Raw genomic sequence first — 22,050 nt, forward strand, 5'->3', positions numbered from 1 at the left:
ACACACAGCCTTGTGGTAAAGTGTTACTATGAGTTTTAGAAACACTTATTGGTATGTAGTATGCATTTATCACCTTAAAGGTCCTGCTAGCTAGCATACTGTTGATAAGTCGAGCTGTTCTTTTGCAAGGGATTACTTTCATGTATTTGTAGAGGAGCCCTTGTCTCCATACCACATCGTATGCTGCAGACAGGTCTATAAAGGTGACTGATGTCTTCAGCTTCCTTTGGAAACCTGCTTCTATGTAGGTTGCCCGTGACATCACCTGATCAATACAGTTACGCTTAGGGCAAAATCCAGCTTGCTCCATGGGGATTTGTTGGAGTATTGAGGAGCTAATTCTGTTATAAAGAAGTCTTTCAAGCAGCTTGTAAATAGTGCTTAATAATGCAACTGGACGATAGCTCTTCGCTTTGTCACTTGGTTTTCCTGGCTTGAGAATAGCAATAACATTGAAGTGCTTCATCTCTTGGGAAATTATGTCTGTTCTTATGATGTCAGAGAAGAAATTTGCCAGCCACTCTTGCAGTACTTGCCACAGTTGAAAAAATTCAGGTCCTGGTGATTTACCTGCCTCCACATCTTTCAGTGCAGTAATTATTTAATCAACATGAATAGACTTGACTATTCACTTTGTTTTTCACTGGTAGTTCTCAGTACCTAAGTTCCTGCTTGACTTGAGTGGTGTGCTGTCTATCCTGTGATGTTCTGGATGTAGATACAATATGGGGTGCAATATTATTTGGAGATATTGCAGAGTTAATTCAAGTTGTTTTGCTCTCACCCATTTTTTGCAGGAGAAGCTGGGCTTTTCTACTCCTTCTGCAGAGCATCTTATTTTTATTTATACAAAAATTGGAGCAAGTGCTATGAATATAAGGAGGTGCTCTTGGAAGTAGAAATGCTCCGCATCTAAGCACATACTCCTCAGTATTTTTTTCATAAAATTTGAAGAACTTGCTCCAAAACAACTCCAAAAACTTGAGCAAAAGGCAGGTGTCCAACTTTATTAAAACCACCCCTTGGTGTTATTTGACACAAGTATGCTATGTACCAAGACTGGGTGTAAGAATGGCAACTTTGGAGAAACTGATGGAATCTTTCATACAAGTGAATGTTTTGCCATAAGTTTCAGTCATGATATAATAATGTGCTAAAATTCTGACATTAATCTCTCACCATCCACAGAGGAGTAGTCACAGTGACCAATTTTTTGTAAAAAAATCAGCAAATTCTACTTATTGTGGTTTTGCCTGCATGTTTTCATGTAAGCGGCATATTAATAAAGAAGAGGGTATTTAATACAATTATGAATAATTGTCTGGCAAGAAGCGTGTGGCACAACAGGCAAAACCTAGCTGAAATCTCCCTATGGGAACAGTAACTTCCTCACCAAAAGGAATGTTGTTACTCATATCTTTTAGAAGAAAATTCTATACATTAATGAATGATTATTTGTCATTGGGGCTTTATCTCGTATTATGAGCTGAGCTAATCGAATATCATCAGCTGATTTGGAATTTAATTTTAATCCAGACACCCAAAATTTTAATTTACGGGAATTTTAAATATACTGTACACTGTTCGCTCATTGGGCAACAACACACTGGCTATTCTACCATGCTACTGATATAACACGAAGCCCTAAAGTGAAGCACTTTTGTATTAAGCATCGGTAAACAAATGTTTTTTTCAGTAACCTGGAACCATCAATAAAAAAATGTATTCTTGACATTTGTGTTATTTTGTTGGAGCATGTCAATGATTTGCTTAATAATTTGTTACGAGCACCATGTCGGCTGAATCAAAATTATAAATTGGCACATTAGGAGTTTGCTCATTTAAGTCAGTAATAGTTGGCAGGTTGAATTTGGGAGAAAAAAACCATCTCTAAGAGACAAATATATAGGAGAATAACTGTCTCAATTGAAAGGGCATTTGAAAACCTGATGCTTCCATCAAACAGCATTGCCATTCAGAATCATCTAGAAGCAGTTCAAGCTTCACTGCCACGTATGTTGGATAGGTAATACCATGATATGTTTGGAGATCCTCAAAGCTTGTGGCACCTTCTACATGAAGTAAAAGTATGTGCAGGTAGTATCTTTGTACATCTGGCATATTACCTTATCAAATCTAAGTCGTTTTAGTCAAACAAATTTGCATTCCCCCTCCATACATAGTGAACTGGTATTTCAAGATAAATGTAAGCTCTTTTCGTTACTGGATTTTTGTTCAGTTGAAACCATGCAGTCAGTTTTTTTACTTTTTTTACTGTGCCCATAATAATGCTTGTGAAGCATTATCAGAATTTAAAAATACATATTGGTGGTCTGGTAAATGGACAGGTAACCAGGAAGCAATATGGGACCGTTTGTGCATGTTGTAACCAAAAATCTTGCATGCAGCAGCACGTTAACCAACATTAGCATTCAAATAGGTAGACACTTTGTCTTAATGTAATGTTCCATCATTTGCTGTGATTTTCAAGTTAGCACAACCATGCCCCCCTATAAACATATTTATGTATATATCAGTTGCTGGGCACACTTGCACAAATTCCCATGTTAATATGAGCTGGAAAGTACATCAACAGTAATTGACTGTAAAGGACAATAAAGCATTTTCTACACTGTTGCCTTCTACAAATTTGGTATATGTTTTTCCTATCTGAGTTTCTGGATGAAACTCTCTTTGAAAATCCTCCTTACACCTTCCATCTTTAATGCAAATTGTATTAGGATTGAGAAGGCTGCAAGATTCATGTACCATGTGCCCTTACTAAGTTGTACAATGTGGCACTGGAAGGATCTGGGATTTCTGCAGAAACTGTCTTATCAATATCACAGATTTCTCGTAATTTACAACTATCTGAAAGACATACCAATAAGTGTATATGAGGTAAACCGTCCTTCTAAAACTCGACTATATAGAAGAAAATTTGCTCCTTACCAATAATATGCTTGTAATTAATTAAGCATAGAAGTAATTTACTTTGACATGAAAAAAATTTACAAACAACAACAGGTCTATTGTTTGCAGTTTTATAAGGGTGAAGGCTAGTAGTAATTTCAGGCCATGATGGGCTGCAAGTAAAAGTAATGAAGAGGTCTGGCTTACCAAATTTTCTCACAAATGCCATTGCATCCTGATAATTTGCTAACATATTTCAGGGACTACTAATGAAAGTGGAAGGCAAAATAACAATACAACCAGGGGAATCTTTCATTTTAAGCACTAACATATAAAGCATGAGTAAGACCGACATAGGTATCAACACGCAATTTTGTTTGTTGATAACTAAGTGAGTTGGCCATGCAGTTAAGGTGGGATTCCACTGAGGCAACATTTGGGCAGCATGGAGCATGCGGCTGGCAACAAATGTTGCTCTTTGTAGCATGCGGCTTGTTATCAGTGGGGCTAAAAAGATGTGGTATACTACATGTATTGCTGGGTGTAGCATGCGTCACTTGTGGAGACTTGTCGCCAAGTACAAAAGTTATTCCATCAAGGCAACCAAGACAACAGTTCCTCACTCAAGTTTGACCGGCTGGTGACAGCTATACTTCCTTGATTACCAGTACTTGTTTCGAGTTTCTCAACCTAGCATCTCATGAATTATCCTGGAAATGTGCTTGGCGCAGAGTGATCCAATCTGATAAGGCATGAAGCCTTTGGCAAACAAACCACGTCAGAATTCTCAAGAGGTGAAAGCTATTAGTGATGAGTTTATAGAGTACTTTGTCAGATGAAGGTCGTGTACCATGGCAGAATCGGTATGCCTAGAGGTACGGGAAGATTTAGAAACTTCTTGTTCACTGGAATTTAATGATATTTTTAAAAATTAAAATGTATTAGTTTTAAGCCACTAGCAAAAAAAAAAAAAAAAAAAAAAAGGATCGAACCTGCCAAGTTGTGGTCAGAACCCTATTCTGAGTATTTTACCCCCTTATAGTTCACATTTCTAATACAGTTGTACTAGGAGAATGAAGATAACTCGTTGCAACTATGATAATAAGTAGAAAAAAAAAAAAAAAACATGGCACTACAGCCCTTGAAGGGCCTTGGCCTACCAAGCGACCGCTGCTCAGCCTGAAGGTCTGCAGATTATGAGATGTCATGTGGTCAGCACGACGTATCCTCTCAGTCGTTATTCTTGGCTTTCTAGACCAGGGCTGCTAACTCACAATCAGATAGCTCCTCAATTCTAATCACGTAGGCTGAGTGGACCTCGAATCAGCCCCCAGGTCCAGGTAAAAGTCCCTGACCTGGCCGGGAATCGAACCCGGGGCCTCCGGGTAAGAGGCAGGCATGCTACTCCAACACCATGGGGCCGGCAATAAGTAGACATAGTGAGGAAGAAAAAGAATTTGATGAAACAGTGTTGGAAGACTTTGCTTAATTAGAGTAGTGGCGAAGGATATCCAGATAAAAAGTAGATTAATTGTTGTGTGTTAACAGTGTAGAAAAGAGAACCATTTGTTGTTATGCTATTAAACGATGTATTTATGAGAAATCCAAAGGCGTGGAAATGCCTAAGATACTGATATGTAGAATTTTTTATTATTATTATTATTATTACTATTATTATTATTATTGTACAATAATGTTATTGGCTTTACGTCCCATTACTACTTTTATAGTACATGAAACCAGAGGAGAAAAAGAGAAAGTCATGGATGACAGATGAAATACTGAACCTAATGGAGAAAAGAAGAGTCAATAAAGGAAAACCTGCAGAATACAGAAAGATAAATGCAGACATCAGAAGAAAGATCAGGGAGGCAAAAGAAAAAGAAAAAGTGGAGCAATGTGAGGAGATTGAGTTATATCAAAGTAGGTATGACAGCTTCAATGTACACAGGAAAGTAAGAGAAGTAACAGGGAAATACAGGAATGGCACTGGTGGAAAGTTAATAGATGAAGCCGGGAATTTGATGGTGGATTTAGAAGACACGAAAAAGATCTGGAAAAAATATATAGAAGATTTATTTTATGACACTAGATGTGCTTTTACAGAAAATACAAATGAAATAAGTGGCACAGATATATTAGAAGAAGAAGTTCAAACAGCCATCAATCAGATGAAGGACGGAAAGGCAGTGGGACCAGATAAAGTAGAAGCAGAGTTCTTAAAACTGATGGATGAACATCATGTAAAATGGTTGACCAAAATTTTCAATCGAATTTATGTATCCGGGAATATTCCATCAGAATGGCTCAAATCAGAGTTCATCACCTTGCCAAAAAAGCAAAACGCAAACCAATGTGGAGATTACCACACAATAAGCTTGATGAGTCATCTCTTGAAAGTGTTCTTGAGAGTGATACACAGAAGAATATACAGACTGTGTGAAGATCAGATAGCCCCTAATCAATTTGGGTTTATTAAAGCAGTAGGTACGAGAGAAGCCTTGTTCAGTGTGCAGGTCCTCTTTCAGAGATGTAGAGATGTAAATAAGAATGTATTTGCTTGTTTAATAGACTACCAGAAAGCCTTTGACTGTGTAAAACATGAAAAATTGATGGATATTTTGAGAAATATTGGAATGGAGGAAAGAGATCAGCGAATCATCAAGACGCTGTACTGGAATCAAACAGCGGTGTTGCGTGTTGAAGGAGAACACACCGAAGCAGTCAAAATCCTGAGAGGAGTGAGGCAAGGATGTATCTTGTCACCTATACTATTTAATTTGTATTCAGAATACATATTTAGAGAAGCCTTGGAAGATATAGAAGAAGGAATTTTGATAAATGGAGTGAGATTAAACAACATCCGGTATGCTGATGATACAATTGTATTTGCTGATACTATCCAAGTGCTACAATCACTAATGGATAGAATTGTAAGAGTCAGCAGCCAATACGGGCTTGAAATAAACACCGCAAAGACAAAACTCATGGTTATAAGGAAAATATTTCCGGAATAAATTTGGTTATAAATCAAAAGAGTATAGAAAGGGTAAAACGATATACATACCTTGGAACCATAATAAATGAAGACTGGGATTGCTCACAAGAAGTCAAGGTACACATTGGAAAAGCAAGAAGTGTGTTCCAGAAAATGAGTAATGTGTTTAAAAGCCACAATCTAACTTTAGGGACTAAAATCAGACTTCTGCACTGTTATGTATTTTCTGTTCTTTTATATGGTGTAGAGACATGGACCTTAAATAAAAACACAGAGAAGAAGCTGGAGGCCTTTGAAACATGGCTTTATAGGCGGATCCTGAGAATATCTTGGACCCAGAGAATTACAAACGTGGAAGTAATGAGAAGGATGAACACAACACCTCAGTTGATCAAGATAGTGAAATGCCGAAAGCTGCAGTATCTGGGACATATAATGCGCAACACAGATAGATACAACCTACTCCAAAAAATACTCCAGGGGAAAATCAACAGCAAAAGAGGTCCTGGAAGAAGAAGAATATCTTGGTTTCACAATCTTAGAGGCTGGTGCAATATGTCATCAGTTGAACTGTTCCGCTCTGCCACAAACAAGACGAAAATAGCCATCATGATCGCCAACATCCGAAACGGATAGGCACTGAAAGAAGAAGAAGAGTCACTGAGGTGCAGGAATTTAGTCCAGCAGGCTTTATTTTACATGCCAGTAAATATACCGACACGAGGCTGATGTAGGTCTACTTGAGCACCTTCAAATAACATCGTACTGAGTTAGAATTGAACCTGCCAAGTTTATTATTGTTGAAGTAGTTAAAACTATGATGTCATTAAATTCTATTTTAATAGTTATCTCTAATTTATTTATTTCTAGTGCAAACTATTGCCCGTACTAACAACTAGAAAACCAGGCACTGAATAATAATAATAATAATAATAATAATAATAATAATAATAATAATAATAATAATAATAATAATAATGGCTTTACGTCCCACTATCTACTTTTATGGCTTTTCGGAGATGCTGAGGTGCTGGAAATTAGGCCCACAGGAATTCTTTTACGTGCCACCGACATGAGGCTAACGTATTTGAGCACCTTTAAATACCACTGGACTGAGCCAGGATTGAACCTACCGGGCGTGTTGGCCATGCAGTTAAAGGCGAGCGACTGTGAGCTTGCATCCGGGAGATAGTGGGTTCGAATCCTACTGTCGGCAGCCCTGAAGATGGTTTTCGGTGGTTTCCCATTTTCATACCAGACAAATGTTGGGGCTGTATCTTAATTAAGGCCACGGCCGCATCCTTCCAACTCCTAGGCCTTTCCTATTCCATCATTGCCATAAGATCTATCTGTGTCGGTGCAACATAAAGCCACTAGCAAAAAAAAAAAAAAAAAAAAAAAGGATCAAACCTGCCAAGTTGTGGTCAGAAGACCAGTGCCTCAACCGTCTGAGCTACTCAGCCCAGCAGGCATTCAATAAATCAAAATCTTATTTACAAAAGTTCATAAGCAGTTAACTTATTTCATATATTAGAGCAAAACAGTGGCTTAAAATCAATTCACCTCACGTTCCTCACTGTCACCTGACATTTGGAGCATCGATGTCAATAAGAAAGGTAAGTACATTGCACACAAACCACAGGTTTCCTCTCAATTGAGAAGCATCACCAGTTTTCATTTTCTACATTATTTTATGCTCTCGGTGGAAAGCTGAACGCATTTTTTAAAGTTTCTTCAGTTCGTGGACACTGCAGTCATATTTTTCTGGGGGCCGTTTTAACATATGCTTTCTTTGCCACTGTTTTTATATTCGCTCAATTACATTCCGCAATTCTGGAGCATTGTGATAATCCTCAATTAAATTCGCAGTGTTTTCAAATAGCCCTCTTCATCTTGTCACATGGAAATTGTAGCACCGATCCACACACTGTCGGATCCCGGGCGACACTGTTCGACAAGCATATTTTTGAGGCATGCAGCATCAGAGAGTGTTCGACACATGGCAACACGTTTCATGACACACAGCCACATGCTACATGTCGTGCCATGTTTCTTCAATTGAATGTCGACTGCAGCATGCTTCACTGTCGCATGCTCCATGATGCCCACATGTTGCCTCAGAGGAATCCCGCCTTTAGGGTTGTACAGCCGTGAGTTTGCACTTGGGAGATAGTGGGTTTGAACTTGTTAAGTAAGTTTACCAGCATTAAGTTTTCATCATTGTTGCCATCATCCAATTCCCTCATCCAGCTCCCACCACGCTGGGATGTTTATGGCACATTTCCCTCTTCTTCTATCCAACCACCTTTGTTCTTCCTTAACTGTGTTCCAGTCCAGGTTTCTTCTAATTATACTATTCTTGATAATTATGATTTACCTTAGGCTCAGGCTCCATTAATGCCCTCTCCTATCTGGGTTTCCATCATCTGCTTTGGCATCATTCCCTCTTCAATCCTCTTAACATATCATTCTCACTTCTGTCGTAAAGCTTTTCAACTTTGATTTTTTTACTCTGACTTCTCCTTGCTATCAAACTTCTTTAAAATTTCATGCGGCCAGGCTGAGTGGCTCAGACGGTTGAGGCCCTGGTCTTCTGACCCCAACTTGCCAGGTTTGATCCTGGCTCACTCCAGTGGTATTTGAAGGTGCTCAAATACATCAGCCTTGTGTCAATAGATTTACTGGCACATAAAGGAACTCCTGTGAGATTATATTCCAACATCTTGCTGTGTCTGAAAACTACAAAAGTATTTAGTGGGATGCAGAGCCATTATTATTATTATTATTATTGTTGTTGTTGTTGTTGTTGTTGTTGTTGTTGTTGTTGTTGTTGTTGTTGTTGTTGTTGTTGTTGTTGTTGTTGTTGTTGTTGTTGTTGTTGTTGTTGTTGTTGTTGTTGTTGTTGTTGTTGTTGTTGTTGTTGTTGTTGTTGTTGTTGTTGTTGTTGTTGTTGTTGTTGTTGTTGTTGTTGTTGAAAATTTCATTTCACTTGCCTGGATTTTATTCTTCTGTCTTTTTGTCAGGTCTCTGCTGCATGTCAGTATTAGCCAGTATTTTATCTTATACATCTCCTCTTTACACTTCACTGGTACTCTCTTCCTTCATACCAGGTTCTCATACTCTGGCAGAATGCATTTCCCTGTTGAATCTTTAGTACTTGAAGCTCTCCACAACTTCATGGTAATGACCTTCATGGTTTTGTTCCTTTATATTCATAATTTCCTTCCCTCATTTTCTCCACTAGTCAACATTGTTGTCTTCATCTTTTCCATGCTGATTTTAATTCCATAATCTATAAAATCCCTATTCTGTCTGACATTCACAGCGATATTCAAAAAACGAGAATGTTTCAACAACTGAAATTAGTACCAGTTATAGATTGTTATCTTTCATTACAAGAAAAATATTATGAACCTCTCATGATCACAACTTGTGTACATTTTAAAGAAAAATATGTTTCTTTCAGCAAAGTTATTGTCTTATATTCACCATGATAATGGACAGCTATATCTATCAATATGAGTTCAATTATGTACATCCTGATTTCTGTTGCCTTCCACAGATATATTGAGAAAATGGGAACGTTTGAGAGAGAGATTGGTACCAAACATAGGTTTCAAGAACAATGCAATGATGACTATCATACTTGAACTGCTCAGTGAAAAATACTATCTTTCAGAGAAGTGAACAAATCATTTTATTCAATTTTGGCATATTTTTACCTCCATCAATAAGCACAACTTCTACTGAGTTTGAGGAATGACATTTAACAAATAATGATCATGGATGCTTCGTTGTAGGTGTTTCCGTGGCAGAGATATGATTCAGGTGAGACGAAATTTCATATGCTAGGTTCTTTCTCGCTAAAATGCCTCTCACTCAACCAGGTGAGATTATCATTTTGTTGCAAGTAGTAACATTAATGTCATCTATTGGAATAAGACTGAACCACGTCTTACTCTCTGCTTTGAAGTTTTTGTGTACTGGAAGCCATAACTTACAAAAGACAATCGTTAATGCTTCTCATTCAGTGCATCGAGGTTGTCATTTTGGAGCAAGTAGCAACACCATCTACTGGCATCAGACTGAACCAAATCCTGCTGCCTGTTTTCATGTGTTCACATTACATAGAGTGACATTAGCAAATGACAATAATTCACTATTCAATTTTTTGTGTTTTGTGCATTTAAGTGTCTGTTCCAGTTTCCTGGGTACTGTTGGCAAGCCTCTTCCATTCTGTCTTATTGAGATACATTCTGTTGTTAATGACGTCCTCCAGTGTCCTTCCCCAATCTGCAATGTCCATCCAGTGGTTTCTTGGCCTTCCCACCATCCGTTTCCCTGCCACATGTCGCTCCAAGTTAAAATATGCTGTCCTTGTTGGCTCCATCCTCATTACATGCCCAAACCACCTCAGTCTGAACATGCTGATCCGATCTAACAATGATGTAACAATCCCAGCTTCCTTCCTACCCACATCATTCCTCAACTTGTCCAGTCTGGTTCCTTGAATTGTGGACCTAAGGAACTTCATCTCAGATGCCTGTAACCTTGATGAGTCTTTCTTAGTGAGGGTCCAGGTTTCAATACCATAGGTTAAGATTGGTATGAAGTACTTATCGAACATCACCAGCTTTGATTTTGTTGGTACTTTGGGATCCCAGAGGAGTGTTTGTACTTGCTGGTAAAAGTGAGAGCTCTTCTGCACTCTATTTGCCACCTCCTATGTGGCTAGTATATCTCAAGATATTACATTGCCGAGGTATGTAAAGCTTTCCACACTTTCTAGTGGATGGTTTCCTAGCACGATGTTGGCTGGTCGTCACTCTCTGTTTATTGCCATCACTACTGTTTTGAGTTTGCTTATCTTGAGATTGAACTCCTGGAACTTAACCTTCCATTCATTGAGTCTCGACTGTACTTGTTCCTCAGTTTCTTCCCAGATCATAACATCATCAGCAAAGGCCATTCATTGCATTTAGTTCACCAGAGGTTTTCTTGATGTTCTTCATTATGTCATCCATGATGGTGATAAACAATAATGGGGATAGTGTGTTGCCTTGCTGGACTCCACTTTCAGTCTTCAACCAGGATGAATGTCCGTTACCCAATCACATAAAGCTGGTACAGTTCTCTTACAGCATCTGAACTTTCCTCACCAGTCCCTCTGGCACATTCCTTTTTCTCAGGCATACCCTTATCTTCTCTCTTGCAATACTGTCATATGCCTTCTCAATGTCATGGAAAATAATAAACACATCTTTGCCTTTTCCCTAATATTTTTCCATTAACATATGGACACTGAAGATTAGGTCTGCTGTGGACCTGATAGGCCTGAAGCCATACTGTTCCTCTTCAAACTGTGGCTCTAACATGACTCGCAATCTGCTCTCTAAGATTTTCTCTAGAATCTTAAGCCCATGAGAAAGGAGTGTTATTCCCTGGTAGGTGGACCATTTTTGGCAATTTCCTTTCTTAAACAGGGGGATAATGACACCCTTGCTCCAGTCAGTAGGTATCTTGCCATGTTTCCAGCATTGAGCACTCTGTGTAGCTACTGTAAACCCTGGACTCCTGCTGCTTTAATCATGTCCGTGCTGACTTCATCGATTCCTAGGGATTTCCCTTGCAGCATCTTCTCAAGGGCTGCTTCTGTTTCTGCCTATGTAATGGGAGGTACCTCTGTGCAGGTTTCATTCTTTTGTTCTCTGATCTGCTTTTGTCCTGTTCAATAGATGATAAAAATAATTCCTTAGAACCTCTCTGATGTCCTCTTCTTTCCTGGCCAGGTTTCCATTAGGATCCTCAATTGCTTTGATGGTTTCAACTGAACTCCTTTTGTTTCTGATCACTCTGGACAATAGTTTCATATTTCCTCTGCTGTCTTCCTTCAGTTTTTGAGTAAATTTCTCCCAGCACTTTATCTTCTCCTCCTCTACTACTCTTTTAACTCTCAATTTCTTGTCCCAATAAACTTGCTCGAGGTCGCTGATCTTCCCCTCGTCCCTTACCTGATCTTGCTTGGATTTCTCTCTATCTTGTTCTTTTTGTGCCGCCATGTTCCTTTCCTTTATTGAGGATCTTACTCTCTCATTCCACCAGGGTGTCTCTTTTTCCCCTACTCTCGCACTTGGCTTCCCACAAACCTTTATTGCTTCTTTTATCAAGGTGTTTTTATATCTTGTCCACTCTACCTCACCACTGTCCTCTTCTTCCATTAGCAGTTGTTCTCTTATATGGTCCTGATAGTCGGTCCTTTTTCCAATCTGTTGTAGTTCCCACATCTTAGGTAATTTCCTGGTTGTTTTTGAACATTAATGTCTTTCAGATCTGCTACTAATAGCCGGTGGTCACTGTTGAGGTTCTCACTTGGAATCACCTTGACATCAGTCACAAGTCTACTTCTTTCTTTATCTGTACTGACATAGTGTTGCTTCACGTCCATAGGTGAAACCTTAAATTACCCTACACGTGTCCCCCGGGTGGTGCTAAGAAAGCAACGGCGAAGAGATGCGATCGAACTGTCTGAAAAGACCTCTTGGTCATAATGCACAGAGTAATGAAGAAATCGGTCCTTATCAGGACCCGGAAGCCTATAGCCAAAAAATCGGACCTTCAATTCGAATATGCCATCTTAACATCGAAGGGATCAGCAGAGCAAAATGCGAGTGTCTAGCTAAAATTCTGAAAGGTCAACAGATTGATGTCATTGCACTACAAGAAACTCATACAGCCAATGAAATGCAAATAAGAACAAGAGGCAAGATCCCAGGCTTCAAGTTAGTGGCTCACAATAATCACGAGATGTATGGCTTAGCTATCTATGTGAGAAACAATATTACTAACTACACAGTAGTCGACTGTAGCTCAAGTGATGACATTTTCACTGTCACAATTAAAATCAATAATCTAACAATAATGAACGTATATAAGCCACCAAACACAATGTGGCCTACTCCTCCTCTACCATCCTTACAACACCCAACCGTAATCATAGGGGACTTCAACAGTCATCACACATGTTGGGGCTATCAACAAAATGATCTAAATGGGGGGGCAATTGTTGACTGGATGGATATGGAAAATCTTAAACTAATCTATGATGCTAAAGAAAAAGGAACCTTCTTCTCCACCCGATGGAGTAAGGAATACACTCCAGATCTTTCCTTCATAACCCAATCCCCAAACTCTCCAAACCAGATATTTCACTCAGTTCTCAACAGTTTCCCTCACAGTCAACACCGGCCTGTCATACTCCAAATTGGCATGTATATTCCTGTCATTCGATCTTATCCGAAACCTAGATGGAACTTTAAAAAAGCTAATTGGAAAAAATTTAAAGAACAAACTGATGCAAATATAAGATGGATTAAGCCAACCTTTAATAACTATGACAGATTTGTTGGAGTTATAAAAGGTGCTGTTCGGCGATGCATTCCAAGAGGATGCCGTAAAGAATATATTCCTGGATGGACTGCAGAGAGCGAGAGCCTTCTTAAGGAATTTGAGGAAAATGGCAACAATGAAACAGCCACAAAACTTATTCAATCACTGAATGACAATAGAAAACAAATTTGGAACGACACTGTGCCATCTCTTGATTTTACCCACTCAAGTAGAAAGGCCTGGTCTTAGAAAGCTTGACTCATCAAAGCCAGCTGGCAGACAGAAGCTGAGTGTTAACATTAATGATCTAGCCAAACACATGATCTCTATCTCAAAGATCAATAGAGATAAACAAGTTGTAAGGGAAATCCGGTCAGCACTGAAACATAAAAAGCAATTAGCAAAACAACAATCATCCCAATTCTCTTGTCCTTTCACAAGAGAGGAAACCCTAGAAGGCATCAAGAACATAAAATCCGGGAAAGCAGCAGGTATAGACGGCATCTATCCTGAATTCCTGCAACATCTTGGACCTGCAACAATCACTTGGCTCACCAAATTCTTCTCCAATATTTTGGAGACAGGTAACCTTCCTTCACTATTCAAGAAGACCAAAGTAATATCAATCTTGAAACCCAACAAGGACTCTCAGAGAGTGGAAAGCTACAGACCCATTGCACTGCTAAGTGTTACTCTAAAGCTCCTGGAAAGACTAATATACAATAGGATCTCAGAAACCATCAATAATCTCCTTCCCACAGAACAAGCTGGCTTCAGACCTGGAAGAAATTGCGCTGACCAAATTTTTGCATTGACCTCTCATATTGAAAATGGATTTGAGAATCGGAAGATTAGTATGGCTGTCTTCTTAGACTTATCAGCAGCCTATGATACTGTTTGGTGAGAAGGGCTCCTGCTAAAACTTATCTCTGCCATCCCCTGTGTCAAGCTTACAAATCTCATTGGCAATATGATTAGCAACAGAAACTTTCAGATCTTCTCGGATGATGCAGTAAGCAAAACCTACAAACTGAATGATGGACTTCCACAAGGATCTGTTCTGGCACCCTTACTTTTCAACCTCTATACTGCTGACTTACCAGCAACTAAGTCCAGGAAATTTATTTACGCAGATGATATACTACTGGTTAGTCAAACACCAAGTTTTCCAGAAGCTGAACAAATTCTTACAGCAGATCTAAAAAGCTAGATACATACTTCCAAAAGTGGTGTCATCGTCCAAATCTCCAAAAGACTGTTGTTTCTGTGTTTCATCTCAGAAATAAATTTGCCAATTACAAGCCTTCAATAACATTCAGAAATCAATCCTTACAACACTGTCCCTTCCCAAAATATTTAGGTGTCACATTAGACAGATCCCTAACATATAAACATCATATTAACAATACAGCCGCGAAGATTAAAAGTCGGAATAATATTCTTCAAAAATTAGCCGGCACATCTTGGGGCGCAAACAACTAAGTGTTGAGATCTACTGCTCTAGCTCTTTGCTATTCAGTTGCCGAATACTGCGCTTCAACTTGGCTGAACAGTGCTCATACTGCAAAGATTGATGCTCAACTAAATCAAGCAATGCGCATTATAACTGGTTGTATTCGCTCTACAAACGTGGCCTGGCTGTCTACACTCAGTAATATTCCACCGCCTTGCTTAAGAAGGTCTGAAGCTCTTCTAAAACTGTGGAAGAAGACCAGCCAGGACTCCAACCTCCCCGTTCACCAGGATATTACTCGACCTGCCCCTCCACGACTTAAGTCTAGATCTCCACCCTGGCGCACTGCACTTACACTGGAAGAATCTGGGTTCTCCATCACGAACACCTGGTTACACCAATGGCAGCAGTCTTCTGTTCCCAATAAACATCTTGTGACTCTACCTCATGTTCAACCTCCCGGATTCCATCTACCCAGACGTCAATGGAGGACTCTAAACAGGATAAGAGTCAATCAAGGAAGATGCGGCTATACTCTTTATAAATGGGGCTGGCAGAAGTCTTCTGGGTGTGATTGTGGAGCTACCTCACAGACCATCCACCATGTAATTGCCAAGTGTCCACAGAGAGCATTTCAAGGTCCTTTGGAGGACATTCATAACGTAACTGAGGAGGCCTTAAAATGGATCAATGGACTTGATTTGGAACTATAGGCTTCTACTTGTATATATTGTGTATATATTGTATGCTTATTTATATAATCTATCTGTGCACATCATACGATAAATAAATAAATAGTCAATGACCTTCTTGCTCTATCCATTCCAGCTGTAATGGGTAATCTTGTGACTGACTCTTTCATTGAACCAACTATTTTTTACTACCAAACAGTTTCTTTTGCAGAAGTCTAGCAGATGTTCGCCTTCCGAATTTCTTCTCCCATAGCCATGTGGTCCCATCACCTTCTCATAGCCATTCCTGTCTGTCCCGAGCTGTGCTTTGAGGTCCCCGATGATCATTGCCCTCTCTTCACTGATGATCTCTTCTAGATCTTCGAGAAACTTGTTCTTTTCATCTTCATTGCAACCCATCTGAGGGGCATACACTTGCACCAGTGTCAGCTTCTCTTTCCCAAGTTGAACTGTTGCCTTTATTATCCTGTCATTGATGTACTGGATCTCTGTAATACCATCTACCTCTTTAGACAATATCAATCGTACTCCATTTCTCATCTCTCTGTTGTTATCATTCCAGTAGAGGGTATGGTTTTTCCTCAACTCTTTCTTCCCTTTACCTTTCCATTTAGTTCCACTCAGTCCTAAGATTGATATTTTCCTTATCTCCATGATAGCCACTAACTTTTCACATTTCCCAGTCAAACTCAGTACAATGATTGTTCCTATTCAAGTGTGTTGTCTTCTCCGGGGTTGTTGCACAATCGCAAGGCTTGGCCTATCATCAGGCTGTAAGCCATCACACCTGGCGTAGGTCTGCGGGTGCTGTTGTCTACTCTGAGTTCTTTGTTTGCATCCGAGGCTTGTGTAAGTGTTGAAAGCAATTGCAGTTACTCTCCAACTGACTTGTTGGCTAATGTTTGAGAAGATTTTCTGTCAGGGTTATCTCCCTTAGCCTTTAGCAGTCCCCTGCCACATCCGCAAGGCAGCAGCTTCCAGTTGAATTTATGTGTCATTTCCTACACAATGGCTTCAACAAGCCCCCTAAGGGTGAACTCCTATGCCCATAGCCATTGGTTCTCCCTTAGTTTGTCAGGTTTGGTAACAGCTGCCCAACCCTCGGCAGGACAGTCGCAGGTAGTACCGTCTACTATCACATACGGTAGCACAATGTACCTGACCCTGACCTGACATAATTTTGTGATTATTTATTGGGAGATAATTTTAATTAGAGTACATACAGAATCGTACAGTTTATTTACCTTTTGAATCTAGTGTTGTTGTTAATCTTTTAACAAATAATTCTAACACGGTTTCATGCTGCTGACCTTGGTGCTTCGCTCCAGCTTGAAAGTCTAAGATGTAAGATAAAAGACTTCGTCCAATGGAGCGTTATCCAGAGGATATTGTCTCCACTGAAACAAATTTTAGGCTACAAAAGGCTCTTTCTTTGCATTGAAGCTTGAAGTCCTGGACTTAGTTTAACCACCTGTATGTCCATAAATATAGATAAGAGGAAATATCAGAAATGTTGATTATGTCACGCACTGTATGTGTTTATCATGATGGCTTCAACATTAATATCTATGGCAATTTAAACACTAATACTTTGTTCTCAGGACAGATGGATTTTATATTTAGGCTGTTCCCGACTCCTGTCTCAAAGTTTATCACCATGTAGATTACTAGCTGTGTGGACTTTATGCCATTTTTGCCACATCTCTCGATGATGATGATGATGATGATGATGATGATGATGCTTGTTGTTTAAAGGGGCCTAACATCGAAGGTCATCGGCCCCGCTACCTCTCTCATCTTCACCAGAAAACCATCGGGAGAACATTACATCCATGAAGGAATGAGGTCTCACTAGAAAAGTATCTTTGATCAACAAAGATTGTATGTATTTCCTGTGTTAAATCAGCAAATTTTAAATGAGTCGACGGTCCAACATACTAAAACTCCACGAGGAAGACAAAAAGAGTAAACAAAGGCAAAAGTAGCAATAATAAAATATGCAGTTATGGAGACAAGCAAGTCTAAATGATATGTTTGGAGAAAGATGAAATGAGTAAAATTAAGTCACGGGAAAAAGAGAGTAATGACTCTGCATTAGCAGAACTCTACATCTACCATAAGAATGTTATCAGAAAATGCAGAGAAACTGAGACAGGTATGCTAACCCCTCAAGCTGACATATTAAATCCCAAGCTGCTCACTTCCAAGGTGGTATTTAAATTGAAACTCAACAGATATTTAGACACCATCAAGTTAAAGAATTCATCATGTTAAAACTACAAAACATAATGTACTGAAAATGTTAGGACTACTTACCAAGATAATGTCCAATGTTCATCAGCACAGTAATATATGTGGTGACTGCAGTTCAGGGTTGTCCATAACCACCTGCAATATTAGCAAAAATATATCATTTGGATGAGTTCCACATTTGGTATTTGTTTCAGGTATATTTACAAAACAAACTTTGCAGTCTATATATATACACAGGTACTAAAAAGTTTTCCTTTTGCATTTTAGAGGATTATTTCTGCATGAAATACCACGAAAAAAATTTGAGACACAGCCCAACTACACATTCCGAACACCAGTATACTGTGTCCTTCCATTTGTTCCTTTGTGCCTTAAGCACAGCATATACTTTGAGGCCTGGCTTTTGATCCAGTTGGCTGAATGTTCTGAATAAAATGCCTTTCCACTATCTTGCTGGTGGGGGTTTATTGTAAAGCATCTAGAATTACGGGCAGTTATTTGTGGCCTATCCGTCAATATAATTGGTTTTACCAAATCCAATCTGTATGCCAGATTATAAGTGGACTGGTTGAAAATAAATTGTATGCCTTGTGTATTGACACACCCAAATTACAAGTAATAAATATCATTAATCATCACCATCATCCTAAATCATCTCCAGTTTCCCGGGTGTGGTATATGAACCTCCTCCATCTCATCCTGTCCTTGTACCATTCTTCCTCCACCAACTTGTCCCAATCATGACCTCTCAGCAGTACATCGCTCTTCACTAAATCTATCCATTTCCTTCGTGGCCTTCCCACGGGTCGTCTTCCTTTACTTTTCTGTCAAATTTCTTCCTTGCAGTTCTGTTTACTGGCATCCTCTTCATGTGACCAAACTACTTCAGTCTTGATATCTGAATCTTATTGAGAAGAGAATCATCTATTCCTACTTCTTCTCTAATTTTCTCATTCCTAATCTTGTCTTTCTTGGTTTTCTGGATCATAGTGCGTAGGAATTTCATTTCAGCTGCCTGGAGTTTGGAATTATCTCTATTGGTCAGTGTTGTGGTTTCGAGACTGTATGTACGAATTGGTGTATAATAGGACTTGTACAATGTCATTTTTATTTTCATGGGTATTTGCTCATCCCACAGCAGGTGTATTACCTGGTAGTAAAATTGTGTTGCCTTATTGATTCGATTGGTCACCTCATGTTTTGCTAGGTTGTCATTTGATATAACGCTACCCAAGTATTTGAAAACTGGAACGCTGTCCAGTTGAGCTTCATTTAACATGACTATTGGTTCTGCTCCTTCCCCATACACTTTCATCACCACCAACTTGGTCTTGCTGATGTTTAAACCATATTTCTTAAACTCCTCATTCCAGCTTTGCATTCTCTCTCCCAATTCCTCTTCTGAGTCACTCCAGATCGCAACATCATCTGCAAATGTGAAGGCTTTGATATCTCCATGTTCTTTCCTTTTAATAGATTTCATTAATACATCCATTACAATAATAAATAGAAGTGGTGACAATGAGCTGCCCTGATGCACTCCTCTCTTTGTATCAAACCAGTCCGACAAACCACATCCTACTTGAATACAGCTTCTGTTCCCACTATACAACATTTTCACTTTGTCCATGAGGCTGTCTCGCACTTGAAGTTCTTTCATGCATTGCCAAATTCTTTCCCTTGGTACACTGTCGTATGCTTTCTCAATGTCCAAAAAATTAGAAATAAAGGCTTGTTCTTCTCCCAGTATTTTTCCATTACCATCCTAATTGCAAATGTAAGGTCTGTAGTTGACCTTCCTGGTCTGAAACCATACTGCTCTTCTTCCAAAATTGGTTCAAAAATAAACATCATTCTGGTTCCATATTAACTTCAAATATCTAAGACAAAATTCTAAAAGAATTCAATTATATTACGTCCATCTATTCAATACATTTCTGCCATTTATTAAATAGTCTGTTTAAAAGTTGCATAGTTGTTTAAAATACCTCGGACATGTTTCAACCTAGCTTAGAGGTCATCATCAGCAAAATAACAAAGAAGAAAGACATACAACAGAAACAGTGATACATACATATCCAAGATAAAATACAGTCAACAAATATAACTGGAGTTTATGTTGAAATGTACATAGCTTCAGTATTAAAAATATATTCAACAAGTGCAATGGAAACTGTTAAAAATGTACATGGATCCAAACTTGGACAAAATAAGTTGAGTGTGGGTCCAACTGTATTTAGTACAATATTAGTTGGCTGGAGGAAATACATAAAGAATAGTGAAGACAGTTAGATGTTGTTCTTATCTCTCATGTTTCTGGAAAATGGAGTGAAGTTTTCAAAAGATCCATCATATTGCATCACAGAGAACACAAGCTGCCTCTGTGGATCCGTGGTAGAGTGTCGGCCTCCGGATCCCAAGATAGCGGGTTCAAACCCGGCAGAGGTAGTCGGATTTTTGAAGGGCGGAAAAAAGTCCATTCGACACTCCATGTCGTACGATGTCGGCATGTAAAAGATCTCTGGTGATACATTTGTTATTTACCCGACAAAATTAATTAAATCTCAGCCATAGACGCCCAAGAGAGATCCGGTTTACTCTAGGTCCGCTAGATGGCAGACAGAGTAAACCGGAACGTCAAAATTGACGAGCAGACAGCCAGATGGCGTCAATTCGAAATGTCTGCAAACGGTAGCTGAGGCCATACGATTATTATTATTATTATTATTATTATTATTACAGAGAACACAAGTATAGCCAGGATCTGAAAGTGGAAATAAAAAGCAGAGTATGAGAACGAGAAATGAGGTAGAGGTTAAAGATAGTATGAGGAGTCACAGAATATTAGTCACGTCCCCTTTCCTCCAGTCTTATGCTTGCATAGATCAGGTTGGGTCGGTGTTGACCTCCACACTGACTGGCAACCATTCCGATGTTTGTTGCGTCGAGTGGGAGAAATGGCGGGTGAGGGGAGGGAAAGTGAGTGGAAGTATGGGAGGATGGACCAGTAATGTGTATTGTGACAGATTTAATTGACCTTTGCTTAAAATATTTCTCTATTACTGTGTCAACCAGGATGTTAGCTTTTTCTTGAATTTATATAAATGTTTTGCAAAATGTTTAATATAGTTCCCTTTTTAGTTATATGTAGGATCTTTATCTATGGTGGAGAATGAGTGACTGTGATCTTTCATGTGTTCACTCATAGTGGAAAATCTTTTTGTATTTAGCTGCATTAACATGCTCTTTGTAGCGGATATGAAAGTTTCTCCCAGTTTGTCCAATATAGCTGGCGTTACACTGGTTACTTGTCAATTTGTAGCCCCTGACCGCAAATGTTTGTCGGATTTCTTAAGTGTGTTTGTGATATAGAAAAGTTTAGAAGTGGTGCTGTTGGTTCTAAAGGCAACATTGAAGTTCTGTTTTTTAAAAATGTTTAAGATTTGGTATACGTTATTGCTGTCAGAAGTGAAGGTGACAAAATCCATATTCTCTTTCTTTTGATTTTAAGTGTGGTGGTGGGTTTATTTGTAATCTTATTGAGAAATCTGTCAACAAAATTGCTGTTAAACCCATTAAGATGTGCTGAAGTATGGATGGTGTTAATTTCTTTCTTACGAGCTTAGACATGGGAATGTTCCAGGCTCTATATTTCATGCTATAAAAAGAGGCCTTTTTGTGGGAGCCAGGGTGCAGTGAATCTTTTCTGATCATGTTGGGTGCCTGGGTAGGTTTTCTGAAGATTTCAAATTTTAGATGGTTGTCGCTTCTCTTAATTTTAAGATCTAGAAAATTTAAGGATCAATCTGTTTCAGATTCAACTGTGAATTTTATGTAGGGGTCGCAAATATTTAGCTTAATGAGGAGGGTTGTACTGTCAGAGATATGTTGATCCATAATGGTGAAAATGTCATTTACGTATCTTGACCAATGGAGTATACCTTGTAAATTATTGAGTATCTTGGTTTTTTCCAGATTGTCTACATAAATTTCTGCCAAAATTCCAGAAACGGGGGATCCCATTGTGAGTCCTTTCTGCAGATAAATTGTGTTATTAAATGTAAAATAATTATTATTAGGAACAAACTTCAGTATATGTAAAAATTCTTTTATTTCAAGTACAGTATACTTAAAAGGTTATGTTTGTTTAGGTTGTCTTAACTAGGTTAATGGTTTCAGCCATGGGAATGTTGGTATACATATTCATAATATCGAATGAGAGCATTTAATTTGAGTTTATTTGTGATGTTACTAAATTCATCGAAATTTTTGACAGAGGTTCTACTGGAAAATGTATAATATTTGGCCAAGGATTTTGCATGAACTGAGAAACATTGTAAGTGAGACTACTTTCG

At 38.8% G+C, this 22,050-nt stretch overlaps 1 long non-coding RNA gene across 2 annotated transcripts in view; it reads right to left on the bottom strand.

Moving 5' to 3' along the window:
* Positions 1-22,050, bottom strand: part of LOC136872445 (uncharacterized) — a 164,613-nt gene that overhangs the window by 22,428 nt on the left and 120,135 nt on the right. For both annotated transcript variants that reach the window (XR_010859900.2, XR_010859899.2), the window contains exon 5: positions 17,759-17,830. This is a non-coding gene — a long non-coding RNA (uncharacterized lncRNA). The remainder of the gene's footprint in view (positions 1-17,758; positions 17,831-22,050) is intronic.

This window comes from Anabrus simplex, chromosome 4 (assembly GCF_040414725.1).
Source record: "Anabrus simplex isolate iqAnaSimp1 chromosome 4, ASM4041472v1, whole genome shotgun sequence".
Classification (NCBI taxonomy): Eukaryota; Metazoa; Arthropoda; class Insecta; order Orthoptera; family Tettigoniidae; genus Anabrus; species Anabrus simplex.